The sequence below is a fragment of the Balaenoptera musculus genome, chromosome 19, assembly GCF_009873245.2.
Source record: "Balaenoptera musculus isolate JJ_BM4_2016_0621 chromosome 19, mBalMus1.pri.v3, whole genome shotgun sequence".
Classification (NCBI taxonomy): Eukaryota; Metazoa; Chordata; class Mammalia; order Artiodactyla; family Balaenopteridae; genus Balaenoptera; species Balaenoptera musculus.
This window is the reverse complement of record NC_045803.1, coordinates 46,363,920-46,389,708: the sequence shown is the minus strand read 5'-3', so window position 1 is coordinate 46,389,708 and position 25,789 is coordinate 46,363,920. Positions and strand designations below refer to the sequence as shown.

General features: G+C 49.3%; 1 long non-coding RNA gene across 1 annotated transcript; it reads right to left on the bottom strand.

Moving 5' to 3' along the window:
- Positions 1-14,010: 14,010 nt before the first annotated feature.
- On the bottom strand, positions 14,011-25,789 carry LOC118885810. Its single transcript, XR_005017554.1, has 3 exons — positions 25,632-25,789; positions 16,979-17,184; positions 14,011-14,275 (listed from the first exon to the last, which is right to left on the bottom strand). It is a non-coding gene; the product is annotated as an uncharacterized LOC118885810 (long non-coding RNA).

Here is a 25,789-nt window from a genome sequence, read left to right as displayed (position 1 = left end):
TCTTTCTCTCTTGTGGGCACTAGACTTTGTTGCTGCCTGACTCACAGGTGCATTAGGAGCTGCTGAGATCTAAACACAGCCCGTCAGCGGAAGATCCTAGCCCAGCTCCGTGCCCTTGAGTGGAATTTCCCATTCCACATAGAGCCTTGGGACCTGAGACCGAAGTCGAGAATAGAGCAGTCCCATGCAGACGCAGAGATTTCAACCTTAAAGGCAACTGTCTCCCGGGTACATTCTCCATTCACAAAATTCCCTTTGGAAAGATTACCGAAAGTCAGGCACAAACCCATCTAACTCTGTATTTTGGAGGGGGACACCTGCCTTCTACCCTAGCCTCCCAGGACCACCCCAGGAATGGCCCCGCCCCTGTGAGGTCCAGCACCTTTCTCTTGTCTTGAGTTTCTCCAGGCAACTCTATCAACAGCCCCACCTTCTAACACAAAGGTCAGCAGAAACAGGCTATGAAGAAAAAGGAAAATGCCCAGGAACACCAAGTCCAGTTAGTAAGTCCCGACAAAGAGAGCTACTTACTAGCCACTTCCTGTGAGGAAGTGTCACACAGCTAACTCGATTAGCTGGAATTAGTTGCATCTCAAGGCCGAGAGAACAGGCTGGTCAAATCCACAAGGTGCCAGGTCACTGGGAAGAACCCGAAATGGTTTGGACCACTGCAGTTCTTTCCCCAAGCAAAGTGTCAATAATATAATTTTCCTGACAACTACTTTCTACCACGGGTTGCGTGGGGAGACGGCAGGAAGACAAAGACATAGGGGATAGGCTCGGTGGCACTGAGAGGGCATGGCCCTGACCCTCGGGGAACACGTGATCCCACGAGGAGCCTCCCTTTGGTGTACTTGGTGCACCCTTGAACGTGTGGCCCACACGCCCCCTTTGGCAGCAGCAACAAAGGGACTGCCCCTTCCTCTGGGAATCCCTCCCTGGCTTCCCAATGTTTAGCTTGGGTGCCACTTCCATGGGCACCTTCGTTCAATAATAAGTATTTGTTGAGTACCTTCATGGAGCTTACACTCTAAGGTGAAAAAGACAATACATAGATTAAAATGTTCATAAAGTTGTGATACATGCTGTAAAGTTCAACATGGGAAAGAGATAGGAAGAGGGGAGGGAGGCGTTATTTTAGGTTCTCTGAATAGGTGAAATTCAAGAAGAGATGTGAATGAGGTGAGGAGGTGGACCTTGCTGCCATCTTGGGGAAGGGAGTCCAGATGGAGGAAACAGCCAGTGCAAAGGCCCTGAGGTGGGAGAGTTCCTGGCATGCTCAGAAATGTGGTCACTGGGGCCGGGCAGAATGAGGGAAGGGGGTGAACAGTTGATGGGGCTGGGGAAACAGGTGAGGCCAGGTGGAGGCCACAACAAAAAGGACTTCGGATCTTACTGTGTCAAAGGAAGCCACTGAGAGGGGAGATCATCAGAGAAGTGACATGATTTATTTTCAAGGTCACTCTGGCTCCTGTGTCAACACTAAACTATAGGAGGCAAGGGAGAAAGCAGAGGCGCCAGTTAGGAGGCTGACGCACCAGGGCCACTGAGAAACGCTGATGACTTGGACCAAGGAAGTGGTGGGAGGTGACAGCAAATAGCAGATTCTGGACCTGTTTCTAAGATTGAATCAAAAGGGCTTGCTAAGGACTGGATACGTGACATGACAGAAAAACAGGAGTCCAGAAATGACTCCGATGCTAGCTGGAGCAACTGGGTGCATGGTGGGTGCCAGTAACCGAGACGGGAGAGGAGCAGATTTGGGGATGGGTGGTGGGGGGGGTAACTGGGATTTGGGACATGCTGCCTGGCATTTGGTGTCTGTCAGGACACCAACGGAAAACAGACTGCACATTCACATTGTGGACCTTCAACAAACATCCATGAGACAGACAAATGCTAGGTGCTGGGGACACAGCAGTGAATAGGATATTCCCTGGTTGCCGAGAGCTTAAAGGCTCCTGGGCCTGAGAGATGAGGAAACTAGCAACTCCGCATGGTAAGTGGTAGGTCAGAAAAAAGCACAGGAAGAGGTCCCTAGATTGGGGGTGGGGGTGAATTCCTTGGTGAGAATGCCTGGCAGTTAAAACATTAGCGTCCACAGTGGCACCAGAGCCAGAGGAAGCCAGGCTCAACTGGGGGGACTGCAAGTCCCTTGAGAGCTGAAGCTCAGAGGGGAGAAGCTCAGAAGGTAAAGCTCAAGGACCAGACAGGACCAGCTTGTGCAGGGCTGGACACCACTCTCTTTTCCCAGGCTGCTTTGCAACTCCTTTCTTCTCCTTCTGGTCCTGGCTCAACCGTCACCTCCTCAGTGAGGCCCACCCTGATTAAACTGCAACCCACTCACCCCCACCCCATGCCCCATAACCCCTCCCCACCAGGAATATTTTTCCCCATAGCACATGACCACGTGCCCTGATGTGTGTTCAGGTGCTCCCCCAGCTAGAAGGTAAGTCCTCCAGGGCGGTGCTCACACTCTACTGTCCTGCCCACACCTGCTCAACCCACACACCTGGCGGCACCGTTCCTTCCAGCCTCCTCCTCACCTGGCACCCCTCAGCTCCCCAGAATAGTGGCCCCAAAGATGTCTGAGCCCTAAATCCTCGGATGTAGCGAATACGTTATTTTACGTGGCAAAGGGGAATTGGGACTGTAGAAGGAATTAAGGTTGCTAATCAGCTGACTTTAAGAAGATTATCTCGGATTATCCAGGTGGGCCCAAAGTAATCACAAAGGTCCTTGGATGTGAAAGAGGCAGGCAGAACCCAGAGTCAGAATGATGCAGTAAGCGGGAAGCATTTAGAAACTAGGAAAGGCGGGAAAACATTCTCCCTTAGAGCCTGCAGAAGCCCCGCAGGCCTGCCGACACCTCAGTTTTAACCCATTTTGGACTTCTGACCTCCAGAACTGTAAGGTAATAAATTTGTATTGTTCTAAGCCACCAAGTTTGTGGTAAGTGGCTACAGCAGCCAACAGGAAGTGAATACAAAACATAAAACATAGGTCCACCTACTCGATATTTGTGTTCCTGTCACATGATGAACTATGGGGAAGAATGTATCTTCCTGCGAGTGTTTCTGTGAGGATCCAGAGGATGCCAGTCGCACACACGCTTCGCACGGTGCCTGGCACACAGTCTCACTAACTGGCAGCCGTGGGATGATGTCTGCTGTGGCCGTAGCACAGGAGGCTTCCTCTGCTTTCTGCTCTGTGTTCTGTGGCTGCCCCAGGACTCACGGGGACCCAGCTGGTTCCAAATTTGGGAAGTCTCACCTTTTAGAGAAGGCGCCCACCTGGTGTACCGCATCCTCCTTCGGGGATGGGAGTCCTCCAAACCTGGCGGACACCCCAAGGGACAGTTCTGTCTGCCATGGCCCAGGAGCTGACCTCACACACCAGGCCCATGAGGGGGGTCCTGGAAACCACCCAGGTGCCTGGCTCAGGGTGCTCGGTCCTCCTTACGCCTGTCATTTGTTTCCACTCAGGGATCATAGTCAACCGGGAGAACTTGGCCAGACCGCTCCTTTGTTGGTCTCAAGTTCCCCATCTGTAGAATGGGAAGCTTGGAGTGAACGGTGTGCAAGCCTCCTTCAAAATCTTACCCCCTGACAGCTCACTGAAGAGCGTTTATAAATGACAAACAAACACATCGAAGATGACTGACATCATCAGCCATTAGGGAAATGCCACTGTGAGATCCCACTGCACACCAGTGTAAACTGAGTATCATTTTTAAATGTCTTATCCCCGCTTACAAAAGCAGAATCTACTAAATTGTTGTGGATGACAGGGAGCTGAAGAAGAAAAAAGGCTTCCTCATAGAGCCAGTAAGTTGAGTGTTAAAACAACATTACCAACAGTTTAAAAAAATAACCATAATGAAATTCCCACATCCCTCCATGCAGTGCTCTGTAATTCATTCTTGTTCCACTGGATCTTGGATTAGCAGTCTGCTTTCATGAAGCCATCTGCTTCTGGACCAAAAAGAGTCCTGGAAATCCTGACTCGACCCACATTTATAGTCTGAGAGCTGCTTAACTGACATCAGCTCAGAAGCCTGCACCCAAGAGTCTATTCTTTATATAAAGTATGAACGGTTTGAAGCACCTGGTACAGTCTTTTATCACAAGGTTCTAAGACTGTCCTTTTTAATTGACGACACATGCTGCACCCTGCAGCTTAGAGCAGAGCCTTCAGGCAAACACCAGACTAAACGAAAACATCTCTAAGATGACACAGACTTCATGGCTGTGGTTAATTGATTACTCTAACCAATAAGATCAAAATGGAGGAGAGTAAACTTCTCTCTCAGGCTATAGTACAGAATGATTTCATGAGACTTTAGATGAGCCTTTGCCCTGAGGGTAAAAATATATGGGCAGTGAGGCACTGACAAATCACGAGGAGCTTCCATAAACCACACGATTTCTAAAATACTTACGTTAACATTTCATCTATATAAGCATAACCTCAGGAAGGCCAAAAACGTTCTCTGATCTGACAAGTCTTCTTGTGCAAATCTTACAAGAGTAACACATCAAACAAACCTAACTCTTTCTGGCACTCTCTTTTGATAAGATGCAAAAACAAATCTTTGTGATTTTCCAGGGCTCCTCTGAGAAATCTCAAAGAACATAGTAGGTGTAAAAGATATCTTGAAAATTTTCTCTTTTTTTCTATATTTATTAAATTATTTGAAAAGGGAGAATCTAAAGAGTTACCAGAAGGGATATAGACACTTGATTAATATATGATCATGGGTGCCTGAGGAACAATCCTTGGTTACCCACTTAATTAACAACATTTAAAAGTAAACAGGGCTTCCCAGGTGGCGCAGTGGTTGAGAATCTGCCTGCCAATGCAGGGGACACGGGTTCGAGCCCTGGTCTGGGAAGATCCCACATGCCGCGGAGCAACTAGGCCCGTGAGCCACAACTACTGAGCCTGCGCGTCTGGAGCTTGTGCTCCGCAACAAGAGAGGCCGCGACAGTGAGAGGCCTGCGCACCGCGATGAAGAGTGGCCCCCGCTCGCCGCAACTAGAGAAAGCCCTTGCACAGAAAGAAGACCCAACACAGCCATAAATAAATAAATAAATAAATAAATATTTAAAAAAAAAAAAAGTAAACAGACCCAAGAGTATTGAAGGCATATGTCCACATAAAAATTTGCACACAAATGTTCACAGCAGCATTATTCATAATAGTCAAGAAGTGGAAACAAACCAAATGCCCATCAACTGATGAATGGATAAATAAAATGTGGTGTATCCATACACTGGAATATTAATCACTCATAAAACGGAATGAAGTACTGATACATGCTACAACATGGATGAACCTCAAAAACATTATACTAAGAAGTTTCACAAAAAAGGCCCCATATTGTATAATTCTATTCATATGCAATGTCCAGAACAGACAAATCCATTGAGACCAAGATCGCACATGCCTCGCGGCCAAAAAACCAAAACATAAAACAGGAGCAATATTGTAACAAATTCTATAAAGACTTTTTAAGAAATGGTCCACATCAAAAAAAATCTTTAAAAAAAAAAAGAAAATGTTCTGGAATTAGGTAGAATTAGATAGTGGTGATAGTGGTGACGGTCACACAACCTAATAATATACTAAAAACCACTGACCTATACTCTCTACAAAGGTGAATAATATCTTAATTTTCTTTTAAAATGCCTATGCAGGCATTGATTGTGAAAAAATTAAGTAAAATAAACAGAATTATACACATAGCTTGTTCATAAGTGAGGAGTTTCTATTTTTTGTGCTGTAAAATGGTCTAATCAAGGACACAACAAATTCAACGTAAAGCACCAAAAAGTTTTCTGGTGGCATACAGAATCTCTGCTATCGAGAATAACCTTCTGTATTGTAGGCAATGGTATTAATCAGTAAACCAAGGAGGCAAGCCCACCCAACCTGAGCAAATTTTGCTAAAATAAAATATATTTCACCGTTTCTTTTCAGACAAAGGTATTATAAAGTAATACAAATAAAATTCACTTTCACTTTCCAAACCTTGTCCTTCACGGTGCCCTTTCACTTTCTGGAACAGACTGATGCTTTACTGTAGGACAGAGAGTCTGCAGGGTCAAAACTATTTTCATAATAATGATAAAATGTTATTTATGTTAACATACAATGTGTTCATCATTGCTACTTTCAAATGACTCAATAAATAAGTAATTTTTTTAATGTCTCCATTTTGATTTCAAATGCGGTAAGTATCGATAGTTTTAACCCACATAGACAAAAGCTCTTTGGGTAATCTCAAATGAGTTTTAAGAATGTAGAGGGGAGGACTTCTCTGGTGGCACAGTGGTTAGGAGTCCGCCTGCCAGTGCAGGGGACACGGGTTCGGGCCCTGGTCCGGGGGGATCCCACATGTCGCGGAGTAGCTGGGCCCGTGCGCCACAACTACTAAGCCTGCACTCTAGAGCTCGCAAGCCACAACTACTGAAGCCCACGTGCTACAACTACTGAAGCCCACGAGCCTAGAGCCCGTGCTCTGCAACGGGAGAGGCCACCGCAGTGAGAGGGCCGCACACCGTGGCGAGGAGCAGCCCCCGCTCACCGCAGCTAGAGAGGGCCCGCACGCAGCAACGAAGACCCAACTCAGCCAAAAATAAATAAATAAATAAACAAATAAATTTAAAAAAAAAAGAATGTAGAGGGGAAAACCACATCTTAAAACAGTGTTGAGTGCGAAAGGAAACATTAAGAAATGGCGTAACAATACCACCTATGTGAATTAAAAGTACTTACAAGACAGCAACGATGCTTTGTTAGAGCATTAAGACAACCAAAAGACATCCATTGAGTGTTCCAGAATGGTGGCCTACAGTGGGAGAGGGAGGCATGGGAGTGGGAAAGCTCATTCAGAGGGCCTGAAACAAGGCAGGGACCTTGCATAGACCATTGATAATAAACTGCCACAAACGGAGAAGGGTGCTGAAATTCACCCTAGACTCCGGAGGTTCCCATGTCCCCTCCCACAGGAAGCTGCAGCTGCCCAGGACAGAGCTGACGCCACACAGAGACCCTGTCCTGGCTCCTAGCTTCATCATCTTCCCGGAGATGCCTCATCCTGGAGGATTTTCTCCAGCACATCCACACATGGTGAGGAGCAAGGGAGAGTTGGCCTTGGAGGGAGCAGCCCCGAGGAGAGGGAAGGCAAGTAGGGCTGGGTAGATACCAGAGAGGCAATGCAAGCATATTTATCATGTACAGACCACCTACATGGACCAAAGGGGTTGTTCAGTTGCAGGGATAAGGGTGGGAGTGCTGGCCGGGTGGGAAGCCTGTACCTAACATGGAAATAGGCAGAAAGTGACAAAAGTGGCTGGAGGGACCGACCATGCTGTCTGTCATCCTGTTAAGTGGACTGAAGTTTTTAAAAGGTGCATGAGTTAGAGCGCCACAGTGCCTGTGGTGAGGGGTGGCGGAGGAAAAAGGAACCCAGGAGAGACACACAGAATCCAGACTGGAGGGCCAGAAGCTGAGAGAAGAAAGTTCTTCAAAAGGTGCAGAGCGGGGCTTCCCTGGTGGCGCAGTGGTTGAGACTCTGCCTGCCAATGCAGGGGACACGGGTTCAAGCCCTGGTCTGGGAAGATCCCACATGCCACGGAGCAACTGGGCCCGTGAGCCACAACTACTGAGCCTGCGCGTCTGGAGCCTGTGCTCCGCAACAAGAGAGGCCGCGATGGTGAGAGGCCCGCGCACTGCGATGAAGAGTGGTCCCCACTTGCCGCAACTAGAGAAAGCCCTCGCACAGAAACGAAGACTCAACACAGTCATAAATAAATAAATAAATAAATAAATAAAAGAACGTGAATTTCTAAAAAAAAAAAAAGGTGCAGAGCGATCCCTGGGGTTAGCGCCACCAGCTCAAATCCCACGGATGTGTCCCAAAGGGCACATGCTCCATCACATCAAACCAACCATGGAAATATCAGTGATCAGCGCCGAATGACCTGCTGGTTTCCGCTTAACCAGTGCCCTGACCGACGACGGGGACCTGGCTGCTTGTCAAAGAAATAGATTTCACTGTCATTCAGCTTGGTTATGAAGTTTGTCATTGTTAGACGACTATCGTTTGGAGCATTAACCACAGGCTATGAGCTACACTCACACCGGGGTTTATATAATGAAGAACCACAACAGACCTGCCGGGATAAGGCTCCCAGTCGAGGAGACGGCAAATACTTCCAGCAGGCAAATAATCACAGGGGTGTTCTTGCCTTTTTGAGTCCCATACAAAATGCCTAATCTCTCATCCTATTCATCCCGTTGATTTTAAGGCGGCCCCTCTCCCTGTCCCTCTGTGCCCACCCTCCACTCTCTCTCCGCAACCCCAGGCCCTCTGCACAACTCTTTCTCCAGTGACCTGTCCCCTCTTCTTCCCTCACTGCCCTCAGTAATATTCCAGGGACACACTGCGGTCTGTAACTGCCCCTCTTCAGGACCAACCAGGTAAATGATCTGTAGGGCTCAGTGCTAAAAAGAAAATGCGGGGCCTCCTTCTTCAAAAAAGTATGAAGAATTTCAAGGCAAGGACAGCAGAGCATTACACCAAGCGTGGGGCCCTGTGTGGCCGCTCAGGTTGCACACTCCAAAAGCCAGCCCCGTGCCCCCGGGACGCGGAGACATAAACGAGCTCATCGACCACCAGCCTGGGGCAGAACAGGACAGATGCCCACCTGCGCAGCCCAGTCTGTGACCCATCAGCTTGTCATGAGCAGGGGATGGGCTCTCATCACTAACTGCCCCCAATGGGACCCAGAATCTCACCAACTCCCTGTAAAAGGGATCGCTAACACTTGTTAGAGCAGAAATTGCAAATGGAACTCAACGGTTAAAGAAAAGCAAGGATCCTGAATAGTAATTTAAAAAACCAAAGTGAAGCTGTGAAGACTCCTCTGTGAGCACAAAACTACGCTCTGAATCACAAAAGCCTGCATAGCTGGCCCCGGCTTTGGGGCAGGTATGGACAGGGCAGCACGCCCCCAAGGACATGTCAGCAAACAGAGAGATGACACTGAAGGGGCTCCGGCTGTCCCCAGAGCCGCAGCCTAGAGGAGGATGCCTCATCTCACCCCAAAGGTGGCCTTTCTAAGTCCTGAAGGAAGAGGCTGCTGCTCAGGACTCCCCTTTCTTGGCCTCCGGTTTCATGAAAATCACTCAAGTCAGGAGGCACTCCTCTGAAGTAGGTTATTGCATCAAAGACTAAGCAGCTGAAACCACAGCCGGGTTAACTGGCAAGGAGCTGAAGAGCCCCAGGCAAAAGTATAAAGGGGAAAAGAAATGGACCCAAAAAGGCAGGGAGGCCACAAGATCCGGAGACTTACCACCTGCAGAGCATCCCTCAACTGAGAGACTGCAGTCGGTGGGTAAAAACCCCAACTTCCTGGTGCCATTTCCCGTGGCTCACACCCCACCCCCTGCCCTGTGCCCCCACCCCAGCATCCAATGCACCCCAAGTCAGAAAGTAGTTGAATCCCAGGATGAGAAAATCAGAAGTCTGGTGAGTCCCATCACGACAATACGATCCCAGGACAAAATACTGCCCACAATGGTTCGAAAGAGGCAGCCTCCTTCCCATCCAAATGGAGAGAGGAGGCATCACTGTGCCACAGCAGAGAGACAAGGAAGGTGTGCAGCCCATGCTCTACCGAAAAAGCAAGAGGAGAGTCACATGGGCCTTCAGAAGGCCATCAGCAGCAAGTCATGTCTCTACAACACAAACAAATCGGGAAGAAAGGGAATGGTTTGAAAAAGATGCAGCCTTCCAACCCCAGATGAGATATGTGTCCAGCAGGCAAGTGTTGGAAGAGGAAGGGGAGCAGTGAAGCGGGCAAGTGTTCCCTGCATCTGGCCAATGCTCCCCTGGAAAATGAAGGCAAAACCACGCAGGCCTTAATGAAGGCCATCGGCCACGAGCCTGTGCTGGTGCACAGACAGCCGATCAGGAAGGAGAAAGAGCAGAAGCTGCTTGAGGAAGTGAAAATGAATAAGTAAAAAATCCAAGACCTGGAGAAAAAAATTAGAAAAACAAGAAAGGTCCTCTAAAATGTACATTTGCCTTCTTAAACAGGAAAGCCACAAACTCATGTCCTGGGTACAGGATGTTAAAAGAGCTCTTGCCACAGAGAAGGTGGGAATTGCCAACTTGAGACATGTTTTAGGACAAACACTCCAAGAAAGAGAGAGACTCTTCAACAAGCCCTGTCTCTTTAAACAGCTCCAAGAAGTAAGCAGTCCACCAGAAACTTCCTGGAAGATGCCCTCAATGACCAGAGAGTTCTTCTGGCCCAACCACCAAAACAGGTGAAGTCTTGCTCCCAGGATCAATAATAGGCCAACCTGTGGGGCCTTTCTCTTCCTGCTGAAGGAGCCCGGCCCGGAATGGAAGCCCTGACGACCATTCCCAGGGGTCACCTGAGCCCTCCAGTGTGGTGCCTGCCTCCTGGCTGGTTCAGTGGAGTCCCACCAACAGATGCAAGAAACCCTTCTCTTCTAGAGAGATGGATGTCACAGGCCACGTGTCATTTCCACAATCTCCATGATCACACTGAGACAAAGATGCCCGCCCCACCAGGAAGACCTCCCGTGCCCCCTGCCTTAGACCTACTGAGAAAATACAAACTGGGCTCCCCTCCCCCACCTGCCCAGTAAGAACTTCCTTTTGCCCAAGAGGGTATACGCAGACAACAATCTGAGGTTTGGGTTTTAAACAACCATCTGACCACTGTAAAGGCCACTGGCTAAACTGTCTCTTCCCACCACCAACAATGAGTCAGCCTACAAGCCCCTCCTCGTCCCTCACTGGAGGAGCTCAGCCTGGACTTGGGTCCGGGCCTGCGGAGGAAGCCCCTACACCTTGTCCTGGGCTCCTCTGAGGTCTCTACTGATCACATATCTGTGCTTTGCTGAAACCCTTCACTTCTGCAAATACGTGGAGAAGAGCCACTGTGTCACAGCATCAAAGGACAACCAACTTGATTCCCACAAACACAGCCAAGACAGGGCCAACTCAATCATCATCTCCCTCACTAATCCTCCCTGGCTCTTCCCAGTGAGAATTCGAAGACTGTGGCTCCACCTGTGGAGACTGGACATACTCCAGCGTCGGCTCTGCTGTCTACATAGCAAACGAGAGGCTTCCACACTCTGACAATTCATACCACAATCCTTGGTGCAGTGTGACCAGCTTGAAGAGGTGCTATTTGCAATTAACTGCAAGCCTGAGAGCCCCAGCTCCATGGCTACCACACTTACATGGAAAACCAGAATCTCTGAACCCACACATCAATGATGACCTGCAACATCGACTTGGTCTATATCATGCAGCCCTCAACATCCTAGCAGAATCGTTTAGAGACTCCCGTGATAACGGCCACATTCACTCTGCAGAGAACCACCACCATGCTTTAAAGCAGCCAGCAACGTTGCCAGGGTGCACACACCTTACCCAACTCCAGATGCCTCTGCGTACATTACATGTATCGTGGCACAGCCGTGGTGTCACAAGGCACTAGATGGAATCTTCATCACCGAGCTCACAGGGCCAGCTGGGCAGATGACCGTCCAGGTCCACAAAATGGGAAGGGGGACTCAAATGGCCACACTCAACGCTACGGACACGTACCTCCCACAGCCCAACTTCACGCTGATGCTGATGCCTGGGGTCTTTGCCAAGATCCCCAAATCCCACAGAGCACAGGGGCGACTCAAGGCAAAAACCAGCACTCGGTTCCCTCACCCAGAGGTGCTCCTTGTTGCACCCACAGCATTTCCAAAGCTTGCTTCCGCTGCCTGGTACCAGGTGTCACAGTCCCAACAACGAGGGAATCTCAGGCTGGTAGACCCACAACTGAAGGACTGCCCGAAGCAGGCCACGTGAGCATTCAGACAAAAAGCTTCCAAAGTCTGGAGGAACATTCCTCACTCCTGAGCAGCAACACATCCTGGAGTCGTCTGGAATTCCTGGGGAGCTGTCAGAGTAGGTATACCAGGAACTAAGCAAGAAAAGGAGAGGCGAGCCTGATTCGGCTATGGAGGATGAGTCATCATTAAAAAAAAAAAAAAAAGACCCAAAACCCTCATTGCATCCAGGATGCCCTGGTCTGAGGGCACAGCAAGTGCAGTGCTTTTACACCACCTCCTAAATAGTGGGGACCTCAAATGCTTCCAATTCTTCTGCCACATCCGTTCGCTGCTGGGCCTTCTCCTTAAAACCCTTCTCTGGTCTCTCCCCTGAATGAGCAACTACCACTGCTGAAGTTTGTGATTTAAAAAAACAAAAATGTATTCACCACACAAGAAGACTACCTCAAGACCTTGTTCGCCACAGAATTGTTTAATTTTAATAGCAGCTCAGGTGTCAATTAACAGTAAAGGGCTGAGTGACTTAGAGCACTGCGTGTAATGCTCTAAAAATCTTTGGGTTTGAGTGAAAAGAAACATAATAAAAACCGAGTTCCAGCTGATCCAGCTGCCCAACCAGCTTTAGGAACCAGTAATTCATATCTGAAAGGGCTGGGGTTTGAAAAGTCTGTGTCCGTCAACTTTGAAAAAACGTTTGCCATGGCTTCATGGGAGCCTCCAGACGGTGCACAGAAGTAGGCAGAGACCACCGAGGTTCAGAAAAGTAATCTTGCTAAACTCAACACAGCACCTAAAAGCCGCTTTCTGAGGGCTCACCCCACAAGGACCGCCGCAAAGCAGTAGTTCTCAACCAGAGACGGTTTTGTCCCCAACTTCCCTCCCCGAGGACATCTGGCAATGTCTGGAGACGTTTCTGATTGTCACAAATCGGAGGGGATGCTCCTGGCATCTCATGGGGAGGGCTGGGGACGCTGCTAATCATCCTGCGATGCACAGGACAGCACACACTCACCCCAACCATGACAAAGAACGATCCAGCCCCAGGTGTCAGTACTGCTGAGGCTGAGAAGCGCCCGTCCTAAAGTCACGCGAGCCCCCCTAGGCATCCACTCTCTTGAGTCCCTCTGAGCATCTCAGTCAGTAGGCCCTGTCCCTGGGGTGGGGGTGGGGGTGGGGGTGGGGGGGCGGGGTTTATACACAGACACAAAGCTTCGCAGCTTTGAAGGGGTGGTGGAGGGGCGCCAGCAATGCCTGATGCCCACTCATGAACACTCTCCCACACCCCGCCCCGCAATGCCAGGCACCCAGGGATGCTGACTTCAAGTACTCTTTTTAGAGAGTCTTCCAAATTTTTAAAAATCTTTCTAAGTAAAAGAAACCCTGCTCAAAAGAACCTTCAGCACTTATTACCTCATTTAAACTTCACAGCCATCCAGTCGGGTCGGGACTCAGGATCACCATGCGACAGAGGAGGAGACTGGGGTACACAACGAGGTTTAGGTAACTTTTCCAAGGTGACACAGCCCTTGAGTGGCAGAGCCGCAGGCCCGGGCCCTCCGGGTTCCGAGGCCACCGTGGAACTGCGCGGTGGGGTCCCAGCCGACGCGAGAGGGGGGGCTTTCCGATCCCAGTCAGGCTTCCATCCGGCTCGCACCTCCCCCACAGCCGCCGCCCTTCCACGGGGCCAGGCCGGCCCTCTAGCACCGCCCTCACGAGGGAGGGCGGCTCTCGGGGGCAGAGGCGGGGCTTGGGACGTGAGCGGACACGCTGCGTGGGGCAGAGGCAGCTCCTCCCACGGGCCGCTGCGGCTGCGCATAGAGGACCCTGCTCCGCCTCTCCCGCCGCGCGGGTCCCCGCAGGTGCCGGTCTGGCGGGCCCGCTCCTATTCCTCCGCAACCACGCTCACCTGCGAACATGGCCAGCGGCACCTGTAGGAGCTACTGGTTCATGGAGCAAGTCAGCTCCAAGGCCCATCACCTGGGCATTTAGGGTCCCCCAAACTTGCCCGTTCACAGCATCCGCCAGGAGCCTCTCTGTGCCCCTCGGAGGCCAGCAGCCAGCCAATACCTAGAAATCAATGAGTAATGGCGAGTCCCTGAGGTTTCCTTATTTTTTCCTCCATTAAGCTGCTCCTCGGTTCCCTCAGTCTGTCTCTGCTTTTGTTTCACAGCAAGAAGCTGCTTGTGGACGAGGCTGGCTAGCGGTCCTGCAGGGACCAACCTCACTCTCCTCCTCTGGCTGGGACTGATGCCGGACTTGGACATTCATGACCCAGGGCTCGTCCCGTGTCTTCATTTCCTGGTGGTCACACTTTAGTCTGATCCACAGGTTCCTGTTTAAAACCACCCAGCAGAGCACCTTTGCATCCAGAGACCTGTGACAATCAAGAGACAGCATTCAGGAAAACTATATTCCGAGACACATTTTTTTCTTCTACTTTGCAAATACACATATTCAAATCTAAAATTTTTGTTTCAGAAAACAACAGCCAACCAGATTCAACAGATGTTACCCCTTTGCCGTATGAGCGCCAGACCAGTTTTTTAAATGAGTAAACATTACTCTAAAGCTAAGCTCCCCCACCGACCACTACCCTGCTGTTCCTTTCAGTCACCCACTCCCTCTCTGGGACAAGCACTATATAACCAGAGCATCCCTTCTCTGGATATTTCTTACTGGTATGGGACACTAGTGTAGCCATAAATCAACATGTCATACCTGCCCGGTGGGTTCTGACAACTTACAGAAAAGGCAGCATACTGCCCACGTCTGGACCCTATTTAGGCTCACTCTAAAACAGTCCCAGCACCTTTTCTTGACTGGATGTCAGATCCCTGTAGCTGGGCAAGGGTGGCTTTTTCCATCCTAGGCTGGAAGGGATGAACCCCGCCATCTGATGGAGGAGAAACAGGCCCAGAGAGGGGAAGTGAATGTGTCAAGATCACAAAGTCAGCGGTGAGGTAGGGACTAGACCGGCGCTCTTGGCCTGGGCCAGGGTGCATTCATGAGCTGGTGACATCATCAGAACCTTCTTCCTCCTCATCCCACATAGAGCAGGCTGTGTGGATGGGGATCCTCCTTCCCCGCTGCACTCGGTCTGGAGGGGAGCCAGCCAGCTGCAGACGGCCATGCCGGGAGGCTCTGAGCTCCTGCAATTTCGCTTGTGGGCATCCTGCCACTGGGGTCAGCAATTCTGGTCAAGAGGAAGAGGCCTAGGGCACCAGAGCTAGGAATCTAGGTGAAGCCACAGCGCCCCCTGCGGCTAACTGCTAAGTAACCCAAACCTTAGGTCTACCTGTCAGATTTCTTGTGGTGCCCACCCAGGAAAGCTGAGGGCTGGGTTCAGAGCAAACCCCTCCTGGGGAGATTTTCCTTTTGCTCTGCATCACCCCTGGGGGAACCCTCAGGATCCCAGTTGATAAGAAAATCATGTCCACCTGTACAAGACCCTTTCCCTCTCTGACTGCATCCCTGAATGTGTCCACCCAGCATCATCTACTGATGGCTTTATGTGGGCCAGCCACTGGGTCCAGTACTTTGGGGATGGAAATGACAAGACACTGTTCCACCCACCATGGAATTTCTTGAGTGAGGCAGACAACCAAGGAAACATAGTGAGACAAAGATTTGATGGAGTGCAGTGGGCTGGGGGAGTAGAAAGGAGGATAAAGTACCATGGAAATGGATCGGAGAGGCTCTAATGGCAGACAAGGTGTTTGAGCTGAGCTTTGAGGAGGAAACACAGGAAGACAGATACGGAGAGAGGGGAAGGCATTTGTGGGGGATGGAACATACACAGCCAATACCCCTCCTCATTTGTCCCTTGTCCCAGCTGCTTCCTCTTCCTCCCGCCCCTCCTAATTCACCATGGGTCACAGTGGCTGTCCAGCTAGAGAAGCCACCCGCCTCTCCTGGCTGCAGCTCCCCTCTCTGACAAGGTCCGTGTCTGATCCGATTCCTGTGACTCTCCCAGCCCTCATACCTTGACCCTGCCAAGGAGCACTTGGTTTCCTGAATCCTGCACAAGCCTGTCCACAATCTGGACACTTGAGAATTCAATACGTGGGAAATATTTCTTATGCAGGGGATTCAGCGAAGTCAAAACCATCCTTTGTCTCTAAGAAAGAGAATTCATCCCAGGAAAGGAGAAAAGGGGCAAAGGTGTCATGCCGAGAGAAGTTTCTCTGCACATTCTCTGCAGGCCATTATGGCTGTTATACACCCTCGCTCATGGCAGAGTGGGTCCTGAAGGTGCAGGGAAACCCATTCACCCTGGACAGCAGCATTATCCTGATATTCCTATCTCCTTTGGAAGAAATCATCTTAAGCTAGAAATCTGTGCTGCCACCAGGGGGCAGCAGAAGACCAAAGCTTTACCTGAAAACAGCTAATTTGTTCAATTCTCTGCCCGGGAGGTAGAGCAGCCGTTCCTAACCTTGGCTGCAAATCAGATTCACCTGGGGAGATTTAAACAACACTGACACCAGGTTCCCACCCCCAGAAATTCTGATTTATCTGGCCCGGGGTGCAAGCCAGCATCGCACTTTTTGGTCTCCCCACAAGAACTTTTATTTTTTTTAACAGGGAAAGAATAGACGAGGAGAAGCAGCAACCTCTCAGACCATTCTACATTTCAGCCAGGGTTGAGAACCACTGGGCTAGACAGACCATTGTAACTCAAAGCATGGTTCACAGACCACCAGCATCAACATCACCTGGGAGCTTGTTAGAAATGCAAAATCTCAGGACCCACCCCAAACCTACTGAATCAGAATCTGCATTTCATGATTTGTACAAATGCTTTATCCATTAAGGAAGATTGTTCTTGGTTTGTGATACTTTGAAAATATTTTCTCTAGTTGGTTTTACCTCTTTAATTTTGTTTTGCCATGCAAAGTATTTTTAAGATGTAGTGGAATTTATCAATTTTCTCTTATGGCTTCTCTTTAAAAAATTTTTTTCGGAGTGTGGTTGATTTACAATGTTGTGTTAGTTTCAGGTGTACGGTAAGGTGAATCAGTTATACATTAAAAAGAAAAAAAAAAAAAGAAAACCCAATTCAAAACGTAGAGTGTACCTCTGAGCCTCCTGGCATCATTATTCCACTGTGATCACTCATCCAGCTGGCGGGGTGGGGAAGGGGTCCATCCTGGATTCCAAGAGGTAAAAAATTCAGGACAAAACACTGTGACAGCTACCGCCGTCCCTCCAAGCTCTCAGTGCCCCTATTCTCTCTGAAAATGAGGCAGCTCTTCACTCCCTGTCTTCTTACTCCCTCGAGCGCTGGAAGGAAATGAGAAGATGAGGGACACACATTTTATTTATGATACATATACCTCAAAAAATTAAGTCATTTCCATAGTGGCTTTCCAAATATCAGCATGGCTAAAAGGAGAGTGACCCTCTATTAGGAGTCAAAAAATAGGACAAGGGGTGTAGCAAAGTATTTGTTTTCTATTTCCTTCTTTTGTCTAGGTGAAATTCTTACAAAGCCCCAAGGATGAAATTAACATTAGCTGTTCCTTTGAAATTGACCCTGTCCCAGGAAGTCTGGCATGTTCAGTCATGGAGTAAAAGCCATAAATAATACTTTTATGATTTAAGCCGTAAGATTTCCACTTCCACAAGAAAGCAGAGAGCGAGAGCAAGAGGGAGGGGATATGGGGATATATGTATATGTATGGCTGATTCAGTTTGTTGTACAGCAGAAACTAACACAACATTGTAAAGCAATTATACTCCAATAAAGATGTTAAAAAAAAAATAATGAGGTTTAGCTGATTTCCACTGCTATGTTTATGCCGCTTTGTACCCACTTGATTCACTTACAGAGAGATATCAATAAATACTTTTTTAAGATTCTTACTAGTCAGAAAAAAAAAAAAAAAGAATCTGCATTTCAACCAGATCTGCAGGGGATTTGTTTGCATATTAAAATTTGAGGAATGCTGGTCTTATGCTGGTCTTAGTAACCAGAAGGGCCCTTGGGGAGATCCCAGTCCTACACCAAATCTGGTTTACAGACGTAGAGGTTGAAGCCAGACGGAAGAGCCCATCTGCTCAAAGTCACTGGCGATGCGTTGGGTGGGACGGCACAGACCTCAGAACCCTGACTCCCAGTCCAGTACTCTTTCTCCCACAGCACCCAGAGCCGGGCCTGGGCACCAAATGGCCACAAACAGTGGCGCGAGTTTGGTGGGGTTTTGGAACTTCCCCGTAGCTCTCAGCACGCGGACTGTGGGCATCCCAGAGATGGCTAAGTTACCATCTCGGCTCGAGGCGCTTCCATCCTCATATGTAACTCAAAACACACACACGATATCAGCCAAGCATAACCTCTCACCTTGAGTCACGCTGTGGGACCATCTCTAAATGTAGGAAGAAAGAGAAGGGAAAAAGATCAGTGTGGATGGATGTGTAGCCAGGGAAGGTTTCCTGCAGGCTGGGCTTGTGAGAGGGGGTGGGTGAGAGTTCAGTGGCTGGTGGAGGGAGGGGCAGCCTTTCAGGCCAAAAGACCAAGATGAATGAAGGGTATTAATAAGGCAGGAAGGGGATCAGTGTGACCAGGGCACCAGGTAAGGATTGGGCAGCAGTGAGAGATAAAGCTGGGTTGGGGGAGTGGCTCAGAACACAGACAAGGCCCTGAAAGCAGACAGAGGACTGCTGGGTAGAGCTGATTCAGTTCCTGGGCTGGAGGCCACAGTGAGCCATAGAAGGTATTGGAGCCAGGGTGGAGTCTGGTCCTTGGACAGGCCTTCTGGGGTGTACCGGACATGGTACCATGGAGGAAGGGGCTACAGGAACCCTCACCCTGGGAGCTCATTGAGGGTACGGCTAGAGGCTCGTTCATCTCAAGGTCACCAGCATTTGGTAGAGCCTTGGCCTTGGAAGGTCTCCTCCAGCTGACCATATTCATGGGAGGCCAGCCTTCAACCCAAGGGCCGTTTAAGACTCAAAGTCTAGATCAGAACAGGAAATTTAAGTCATGCTCTTGTGACCTTGGGCTTGTTCCACCATAGAGTAAGGATGATAACAGAAACTCCCTCATAAGGTTAGTAAGAATTATCTGTGATAAGACACATGCCATAACCTGGCGTCTACCTGGTGCTCCATATCCGATAACTCCCTTCTACTTCTTAACCCCTGCTCTTCCCAGGGCCTCAGAAAGTTAGCACCACCTTGGTATCCCTTTGAGTTGCTCCTTCAATCTCTTCTCCTTCCCTAATTAACGGTAGCATCTGTTGAGTACTGTACCCATATAAAAGCACAAGCCCATTACATCCTACAATAATGCTTTGAGATCGGTTCTATTCATTCCCTGATTTAAAGATGAGAAAACTCAAGGATAGGGTTTTACATGCACACGACAAGGGTTTGAATTAGGTTACCATATCAAGCACCCCTCTCCTAACCACGCTTTCATATGGCCTCCAAGTGAGATGGCCCAGGACTCTCCATGGCTCCTCCATGACCCTCAAGCTACACATTCTCCCTCTACAATTCCTCCTCTGACAGTTATAGGGACCAATCTCAACTTTTTGTTTTTGGCCTTGGTCTTCTCCTTTGATCAACAGACCCACATTTCCAAAGGCCAGTGGGATACAGATCCACATGGATGTCTGTCTTCCTCTGAAACCTAACCAACCCCAAGTTCCCAGCCCCTCCCTCTAGCCTGAGCCTGGGTAGCTCACGCCTTGTACACCTCCTAAGTTCATTCTATCCAGAAGGGTGGCCATGCTGGTCTCCATCCCCAGTGTGGGGTCCTGGGGAGCAGGAATCTGTCCTCAGGTGCCTCTCACAGAGCCAAGCACAATCAATACAGGACTTACCTATCCCTCCAACCAGCGTCCCCTCACAGCTCTCCTATTTCGGCTCACAGCACTGTATCCTTCATCTGGTCCTTTAAGATCTGAAACTTGCCCCTGGACCATCCCTCTCCAGCAGCCTCCTCATTCCCCCAGCGGTCCTCTCTGCTCAGAACCGCCTCCCAACTGCCTCTTAGGTTGTTCCCTTCCCCCACTTTCCAACAGACCAACTGCTCCCCGCCCTCCTGCAAGCTCAGGTCAAATCCAAGCCCCCTTGAGTCTTAACCACACCCTGGCCCCTATTAGAGTTAGTTCCCAGTGTGTATCTTAACGCAATGAACCATAAACTCCTTGGGGGCAGGAGCTGTGTCTTTTTATTTTTTGTCCCCATGACACCATTCACAAAAATTAGCACACAAAACCACTAATAAACATATTTTGAGTAAAAGAATTTGGGGATTTAGTTAAAGCAGAAAGTGTCTGATTCAGAGGGAGCATTTTTTTTTTTTAATTAACAGCATGGAAGTTATATGTATTCCCAACACAGAAACTTATAAAACTGCCCACTCCCACAGCCCAGGTCACTCTGCCCCTTGCCATGCACACCTGCCCTATTTTTATTGATTCATTCGTTTATTGTTTTCACCCACTGATGTGTGTTGACTATTCATTCAAATACTTCTTGAGCTAATGAATGAAGATGTTAATGGTCACCTGATCCGGGAGAATTTACACTTGAATACTGGAAATACTTAAGAAGTTTGTGAAAAGTACAATCCTCAAGACCATTTCTAAAATTTACTGAATCAGAATCTCTGAAGGAAAGCCTGAGGGCTTCCACTTTTATTTATTTGTTTTTAACTTTTAACTTTTCCTTTTAAAGTAATTTTCAGAATTATAAAACAGTTTGAAAATAACAAAGTTCCCATATACCCTTTACCCAGCTTCCCCAAACAGTAACACTTAGGTAACTGTCATGCAATGATCAAAACCAAGAAATTGGGCTTTCCTGGCGGTGCAGTGGTTAAGAATCCGCCTGCCAATGCAGGGGATATGTGTTCGATCCCTGACCCAGGAAGATCCCACATGCTGCGGAGCAACTAAGCCCGTGAGCCACAACTACTGAACCTGCGTGCCACAACTACCGAAGCCCATGCGCCTAGAGCCCGTGCTCGGCAACACGAGAAGCCACCGCAATGAGAAGCCCGCTTGCCGCAACTAGAGAAAGCCCGCGCACAGCAACAAAGACCTAAAGCAGCCAAAAATAAATAAATAAATACATTAAAAAAAAATAAAAACAGGAATGCTTTTTTCTTTCCACTAGTACTTCCATGGTTTCATTTTTTCACATTTAAATTCATGATCCAGGGCTTCCCTGGTGGCGCAGTGGTTGAGAATCTGCCTGCCGATGCAGGGGACACGGGTTCCAGCCCTGGTCTGGGAAGATCCCACATGCCACGGAGCGACTAGGCCCGTGAGCCACAACTACTGAGCCTGCGCGTCCGGAGCCTGTGCTCCGCAACAAGAGAGGCCACGATAGTGAGAGGCCCGCGCACCGCGAAGAAGAGTGGCCCCCACTTGCCGCAACTAGAGAAAGCCCTCGCACAGAAATGAAGACCCAACGCAGCCATAAATAAATAAATAAATAAAATTTAAAAAAATTAAAAAAAAAAAATTCATGATCCATTTGAGTTTATTCTTCTATATGGTGTGAGCTGTGAATTCATTTTTATCTTTTTTGAAATGACTACTCAGTTGTCCCAGCACCATTTATTTAAAAGTCTATCATTGCCTCTGAGATTGGAGATCCCATCTTTGTCATATACTAAATTTCCATTTGTACTTAGGTCTATTTCTGCATGTTCTGTTCTATTCCATTGGTCTGTCTATTCATGTGCCAAGGCCACTCTGTCCAAATTACAGGTGCTTTTACAGTTTGTTTTAATGTCTGGTAGCTACCTACCACCTCCACCCTCTGCCATGCTCTTTTGTTTCAATGTTTCCCTGGATATTCTAGCAGGTTTATTTTCCATATGAACTTTAATATCAACAAACTGTGCCCCCCAAAACAGCTCCAAGAAGTAAGCAGTCCACCAGAAACTTCCTGGAAGACACTCTCAACTACCAGAGTTCCTCTGGCCCAGCCACCAAAAACAGGTGAAATCTTGCTCCCAGTATCAATAGTAAGCCAACCTGTGCGGCCTTAAGACTCTTCCTTTTCTGGGAGCCCGGCCCAGACTGGAAGCCCTGACGACCATTCCCAGGGGTCACCTGAGCCCTCCAGTGCGGTGCCTGCCTCCTGGCTGGTTCACCGGGGCCCCACCAACAGATGCAAGAAACCCCTCTCTTCTAGAGAGCTCGATGTCACAGGTCACCTGTCATTTCCATGATTTCCATGATCACACGGAGACGAAGATGCCCGCCCCACCGGGAAGACCCCTGTCTTATCTAGGAGGACCTTCTGCGCCACCCTTCCACCTATGGTTCCACTTAGACCTACTTAGAGAAAATACAATCTGTGCTCCCCCCAAGTACGAACTTCCTTTTGCCCAAGGAGGTATATGCAGACAATAATCTGAGGCTTGGAGTTTAAAAAAACTGTTTGACCATTATAATGACCACTGCCTAAACTGTTTCCACCTATAGAATCACCTACAGAATCACCTTCTTAGTTTAACTCCTACCACCTCTATAAGTATGAATGACTTAGAAATTTAATTTCTAAGTGTGATAAACTTCACACTATAAATAAATCCTTTTCTATGGATGATTAGCAAGAGTCTTTCAGTTATTCCAATGTACAGCCAGGTTTGGGAACCGGGGGAATACAATAGACAGGACTGGGATCTGGCAGCCCCAGGGGTGCTTCTACTCCCTCACGGGGTCCTTGCGAACAGCTGAACCCGCCACACCAGGCAGTGAATAGGGAAGGCTCAGCAAGACCGGGGGAGTCCTCCAGCTCAGAATGGTCAAACCATCAGTGATGAGTAACTGTCACCACAGCTGCCTTCCCAAGCTAGGTGTATTCTGCAAACTCTAGAATTATATCTCCCTTCAATCTTCCAGCAGCCCAGTGAAGTAAATTCAGGTATGATCACCATTTTATGGGAACAGAGAGGCTAAGACAACCAATCATGGCAGACCTGGGGTGAACAGAGGCATCTCACTCAGCGGCCATGCACATTTATTTCCAAGACCTTGGATTCTAAGGACATTATGAGAGGTAGAAAGCGCAGCACGAAGTCCCACTCTCTACGCTGCATGGCCATAGCCCAAGGTGAAGTTACGTGATGCTGGATCCTAGAATGGGCGGGAAGGGATTGACCCTGTCGTTCCATAAAGGAGAAACAAACCCAGAAAAGGAAGAGACTTTCTCAAGATCACACAGCCAGTCAGTGTCAAAGCTGAGAAGAGAGTCCAGGTCCGCTAAGCAGGAGTCTTTGCACCCACCTGCAAGGCATTCGGGAGTTTAGAGGCAAGGCAAGGCTGCCCCCTGGAGGAAAGACTGGAAAACTGCAGGCGTCCCTGTCCTGAGACCCTGGGCAGCTTCACTCTGCATGATGGATTTCCTGACCCTGTATCTCCCTGAGGGTTTCTCCTTCTTTACTAGTGCCCCTCTGCAGAACCCCCCAGGACTCTGTTGATGAAGTCATATCAGGGGCCTAGCATACACAAAGCAGTTTTTCCTCTCACTGCATCCTTGAAATCACTGGCTCAAGAAACACCTAGATAGAGATGGCTTTTCATGTATGAGGCACTGGGATGGGTGCGTGGGGACAGAATCTTAGAAGATGACCCTGCCTATCCCCACGGAGGTTATGATGTGTTGGGTGTCTCAGACACAATCTGTGGTGAGCAGAGAGCTGGAATGGGACGGGGAGGCAGGGGAGGACCAAACGCCAACTAAAGAATGGAGGGAGGGACTCATGGGCATCACATCTGAGTTAAGTGTGAAGAGGAAAGGATTTCAGTAATGAAGATGATGGTACAAAATTCCCGGGGAAAGAGGGAAAACAGGGCCAAGGCCTCCCCTCACATTCCCTGGTGCCTGCCCTTCCCCTCAGCTCCTCACTGCCCAGCCACCAATGTCCGACTCCTTACAAAGCCCCCTCCCCTGCTGCACCTGCCTCTTCCACAGGTCCTCCCCCACCTGGCCTTGATCACATCTCCTGCAGTCACTCAACCCCAACCCTGAACCCTCAGATCTTCCAGTCCTTTGTAGGCCTGTCTACAGAGAAATCTCTATGGTAATCAATCAATAAGCTAAAACTAGTTCTTGTGTACCTGCTGCAGAGGATCCAGAAAATTCCAAACCAATCTCTGCCCCAAAGAAAAAGAAATCATCTCAGGGGAAGAGTAGAGGTGCAAGGAAGTAATGGAGAGGGAAACATTCTCTGCTAGTTCTGGGCAGCTGTGCAAGAGGAGCCCAGGCCGGAGGGACTTTGGGGGTGACTGACATCGGATTAGGAGGCGTGGGTAGGTGGCAGGAAGGCAGGAGCAGAGGCTGGGAGGCAGGAAGGCTCTGGGTGGGTCTGCAGGTCAGCGCATGGCCTGACTCATCCAGCTGAGAGGCTAAGGGGTATAGCCTTATCGGCCAAATATTTCCCCAAAGGCAGTGAGGAGCCACTCAGGACTGGGTGCAGGGACACCTTGAAAAGTGTGTTTAGAGAGATTCCTGGAACAAACCGTGTCCTTTGCTCTGCAGCTTCTCAAGGTGGCGGGGGTGGTAGGAGGGAGCTCTGGCTACACAGCTCTCACAGCCCCTGAGAACCTGTCCCTCTGGGGGAGCTGCCTCTCCTGCAGCCAGTTTCTTCCTCCAGTTCTCGGGGCACAATTTGTACCACCCCAGGATGACCGGGAGGGGAAGCCACAAGGTCAAGGCTGGGTAGTGGCTGAGAGAGAAGAGATGCCAAGCCCTGACTCCGTGAGGTGCTCTTTGCTCACTGCACAAGCCCCCTCCAGCACTGAGTCTAGGCAGGAGGTGTCAGCAGAGAGTGGCTTGGGGGTGGGGTCCAGAACCTCCCCGAGCATGCTTCTGAAAAGGGTGTTTCCAGGGGTGGCTCAGATCCTGTCTGTGGGTCACAGAGCGCTCAGTCAAGGGAGGAGACAGAACTGACATATAGGGAACAATTGACCACAGGATGCAATACTATCACTGTGTCCTAGGAAATCAGAGCAGGAAGGGGGAATCAGTGTGAACAGCTGTCCAAGAGATGACCTGAAACCTGTGTCCAACTGAGCACCAAACCCCTGAAAGGGGCAAGTGGGGGAAAGGGGCTAGACCCACCAGATATGAAAATACATTGTTTCTCCGGTGAAAACAAGAATTCCACAAGAATTCAACAAAAAGAATAAGCTGCCCAGTCCAAGGTAGTAATCCTACCCCATAATAATCGTTGGACACATGGGAGGGGGTACAGATTCGTTTGTAGTCATCCCTTCCGGGCATCAGCAACAGAAATTCCCCTGAAGAAGTAAGGAAGGAATGCTTTCTTAGAGATGGTTATATGTTCTGCTCATCTGTCCATTCATCCATTCATCCATCCACCCTGCATTCTTATGACAAGATTTAAAACCTTGCTCTGAGGGAATGCTGCTACTCTTCTGCCCTTCAAAATGCGATGCCCTATATGTAATAAGGAAACAAACAAAACCACAAGGTTTAATAAACGACTAAGATGGCAAGTCCAAGGCAACCATAGTTTCTCCCTCCGTTTTCCAACTGAATGCACATCCAAGAGTCTTCTGTAATCTTCTCTCCCTTCTCCTACCTCACCTCTACCCCCAATCCCGGACCAGGGCCTGGAGAGTTCACGCCCCAAACTGCTCTGAGCCCCTCTCTCCTCTCTCCTCCTCCTCCTCCTGTCCCCGCCTGCCCGCGCCCCAGGGCCTTTCCCACCCTTCAGGGGCACCCTCGATGCCCACCTGCAGCCGGTGTCGCCCCCTCCAGCCTTCGTCCACTCGCCGTTTGTCAGCAATACGAGCCTGAGCTCACGCACCGCGCGCTCAAGCGACGGTGGCCGTCTGGGCGGACGCCCTCGGCTCGGACAGCCGCTCGCACCGCCTCCTCCGTGCGCTTCGCG